The 4,160-nt window shown below is 39.6% G+C and overlaps 1 non-coding gene across 1 annotated transcript; it reads left to right on the top strand.

The window, feature by feature from the left end:
• The first annotated feature begins 680 nt into the window (after window positions 1-680).
• LOC138986142 (U6 spliceosomal RNA) lies at window positions 681-787 on the top strand. Its single transcript, XR_011463043.1, has one exon. It is a non-coding gene; the product is annotated as a U6 spliceosomal RNA (small nuclear RNA).
• The last annotated feature ends 3,373 nt before the right edge of the window (window positions 788-4,160 follow it).

Below are 4,160 nucleotides of genomic sequence, written 5' to 3' on the forward strand. Positions count from 1 at the left end.
ACTTGAAAGGATTAAATATTCGTATTGTAAAAAGCAATCTGATCAGCCTAAGAGAACTGAGCTGTTAAAGCATCCATGGTGTCCTGTGCCATATTTATGTGCCATGGACTATAGCAAAGGAGTTGTATCGCATCCTCCATATGTCAACCCTTCTCTTACACATAGAAATCGGTCTGAAGTTCCTAAGGTAAAGCAGCATATGAGAAGAGAAAGTCTTCATTTAAATTCAGAATATGAATGCTTTTTTTAATGAGACAGCTTGAGAGATGACAAGTTCACAATTAGTGGGAAGAACTTTCATTACCAATGACTTAGGTGACTTCTCCTCAGCAAAGTGGAAGAGAAAGAAATGATTCAGCTGGTTTGGGAGAGAAAAAAAAAAATCTACATACTGTGTACCTAATATATGTTAGGTGCTGGGAACGCAGTTGTGAACAACATAGCAAGTTTCCTACCTGTAGGGAGGTTGTGTTCTGGTGGGTCAAGTTAGACATTGAACAAGCGATCACAACTGTGATTATGCAAAAGTAAAGGGGGCTGTTGAGTGTGTAATGGGAGGGCCCAGGAGAAGGAAGGCATTCAAGCAGTTGATCTGTAGTAGGTTGGACGGTGACCCGCTATGTTCACCTCAATCCCCAGAACCTGCGAATGCTGACTTGTTCAGAAAAAAGGATTTTTTGGTGCTTGCTTTTGCAGCACTTATACTAAAGCTGGAATGATACAGAGAAGATAAGCATGGCCCCTGCACAAAGACGACACACAAATTTGTGAAGCGTTTCTTTTTTTTTTTTTTTAACACAAATATACAGAATCTAGAAAATGGTACTGATTAATCCATTTGCAGGGAAAGACTATAGATCCAGGCATAGAAAATGGACTTATGGATACAGCAGGGGAAGGAGACAGTAGAATGAATTGACAGAGTGCCATTGACATATATACATGACCATATGTGAAATAGATGGCTAGTGGGAAGCTGCTATACAGTACAAGGATCTCAGCTCTGTGCTCTGTGACAACCTAGAGGGGTAGGATGGAGGCTCAAGAGAGAGGGGAGACATGTATATGTACACATATAGCTGGTTCACTTCACTGTGAAGCAGAAACCAACACAACATTGTAAAGCAATTATCTTCAATTTTTTTTTCTTTTTTATTCTTCCTTTTTAATTTTTTAAAATTTATTTATTTTAATTAGAGGCTAATTACTTTACAGTATTGTATTGGTTTTGCCATGCATCAACATGAACCCACCACGGGTGTACAAATTTTTAAAAAATGATAAAAAAAAAAAAAAAGGAAAGAAGTAGGACCCATTTTGGACAGTAAAGAAAAAAATAGAAAAAAGACATTTTAGAATATAATAAGAAGGAGATGTGGAGATCATTCTGGATTCTTGGGTGAGCCCTAAATCCAATAACAAGAGTCTTTTTAAGAAAAAGGCATTGACTTCCCCGGCAGTCAAGTGGTTAAGTCTTCACCTTCCAATGCAGAAAGTATAGTTTTGATCCTTCATTGGGGAGCTGAAATTCCATATGCCTCATGGTCAAAAACCAAAAACATAAAATAGAAAAAAGGTAACGAATCCAATACAGACTTTTAAAAAAATGGTCTACATTAAAAAAAAAAAAAATCTTTCAAAAAAAAGAAAAAGGCAGAGGGCAATTTGAGATGGACAAAAGTGAATTTAACTCAGATGACCATTATATCTACTACTGCGGGCAGGAATCCCTCAGAAGAAATGGAGTAGCCATCATGGTCAACAAAAGAGTCTGAAATGCAGTACTTGGATGCAGTCTCAAAAACGACAGAATGACCTCTGTTCGTTTCCAAGGCAAACCATTCAGTATCACAGTAATCCAAGTCTATGCCCCAACCAGTAACACTAAAGAAGCTGAAGTTGAAGGGTTCTATGAAAACCTACAAGACGTTTTAGAACTAACACCCAAAAAAGATGTCCTTTTCATTATAGGGGACTGGAATGCAAAAGTAAGAAGTCAAGAAACACCTGGAGTAACAGGCAAATTTGGCCTTGGAATATGGAATGAAGCAGGGCAAAGACTAATAGAATTTTGCCAAGAAAATGCACTGGTCATAACAAACACCCTCTTCCAACAACACAAGACAAGACTCTATACATGGACATCACCAGATGGTCAACACTGAAATCAGATTGATTATATTCTTTGCAGCCAAAGATGGAGAAGCTCTATACAGTCAGCAAAAACAAGACCAGGAGCTGACTGTGGCTCAGATCATGAACTCCTTATTGCCAAATTCAGACTGAAATTGAAGAAAGTCGGGAAAACCACTAGACCATTCAGGTATGACCTAAATCAAATCCCTTATGATTATACAGTGGAAGTGAGAAATAGACTTAAGTGCCTAGATCTGATAGATAGAGTGCCTGATGAACTATGGAATGAGGTTCATGACATTGTACAGGAGATAGGGATCAAGACCATCCCCATAGAAAAGAAATGCAAAAAAGCAAAATGGCTTTCTGGGGAGGCCTTACAAATAGCTGTGAAAAGAAGAGAAGCGAAAAGCAAAGGAGAAAAGGAAAGATATAAACATCTGAATGCAGAGTTCCAAAGCATAGCAAGAAGAGATAAGAAAGCCTTCCTCAGCGATCAATGCAAAGAAATAGAGGAAAACAACAGAATGGGAAAGACTAGAGATCTCTTCAAGAAAATCAGAGATACCAAAGGAACATTTCATGCAAAGATGGGCTCGACAAAGGACAGAAATGGTATGGACCTAATAGAAGCAGAAGATATTAAGAAGAGATGGCAAGAATACACAGAAGAACTGTACAAAAAAGATCTTCAAGACCCAGATAATCATGATGGTGTGATCACTGACCTAGAGCCAGACATCCTGGAATGTGAAGTCAAGTGGGCCTTAGAAAGCATCACTACGAACAAAGCTAGTGGAGGTGATGGAATTCCAGTTGAGCTATTTCAAATCCTGAAAGATGATGCTGTGAAAGTGCTGCCCTCAATATGTCAGCAAATTTGGAAAACTCAGCAGTGGCCACAGGACTGGAAAAGCTCAGTTTTCATTCCAATCCCAAAGAAAGGTAACGCCAAAGAATGCTCAAACTACCGCACAATTGCACTCATCTCACACGCTAGTAAGTGAGTGAAGTGAGTGAAGTCACAGTCGTGTCCGACTCTTTGCGACCCCATAGACTAGCCTACCAGGCTCCCCCGTCCATGGGATTTTCCAGGCAAGAGTACTGGAGTGGGTTGCCATTTCCTTCTCCACACACGCTAATAAAGTAATGCTCAAAATTCTCCAAGCCAGGCTTCAGCAATATGTGAACCGTGAACTTCCTGATGTTCAAGCTGGTTTTAGAAAAGGCAGAGGAACCAGAGATCTAATTGCCAACATCCACTGGATCATGGAAAAAGCAAGAGAGTTCCAGAAAATCATCTATTTCTGCTTTATTGACTATGCCAAAGCCTTTGACTGGGTGGATCACAATCAACTATGGAAAATTCTGAAAGAGATGGGAATACCAGACTACCTGACCTGCCTCTTGAGAAATCTATATGCAGGTCAGGAAGCAACAGTTAGAACTGGACATGGAACAACAGACTGGTTCCAAAGAGGAAAAGGAGTACGTCAAGGCTGTATATTGTCACCCTGCTTATTTAACTTCTATGCAGAGTACATCATGAGAAACGCTGGACTGGAAGAAACACAAGCTGGAATCAAGATTGCTGGGAGAAATATCAATAACCTCAGATATGCAGATGACACCACCCTTATGGCAGAAAGGAAGAGGAACAAACTCTTGATGAAAGTGAAAGAGAAGAGTGAAAAAGTTGGCTTAAAGCTCAACATTCAGAAAACGAAGATCATGGCATCTGGTCCCATCACTTCATGGGAAATAGATGGAAATAGTGGAAACAGTGTCAGACTTTATTTTTCTGGGCTCCAAAATCACTGCAGATGGTGACTGCAGCCATGAAATTAAAAGACGCTTACTTCTTGGAAGGAAAGTTATGACCAACCTATGTAGCATATTCAAAAACAGAGACATTACTTTGCCAACAAAGGTCCGTCTAGTCAAGGCTATGCTTTTTCCTAGATAGCATAGGAAAGTTATGACCAACCTAGATAGCATATTCAAAAGCAGACACATTACTTTGC

Source organism: Bos mutus, chromosome 28 (assembly GCF_027580195.1).
Source record: "Bos mutus isolate GX-2022 chromosome 28, NWIPB_WYAK_1.1, whole genome shotgun sequence".
Taxonomy (NCBI): Eukaryota; Metazoa; Chordata; class Mammalia; order Artiodactyla; family Bovidae; genus Bos; species Bos mutus.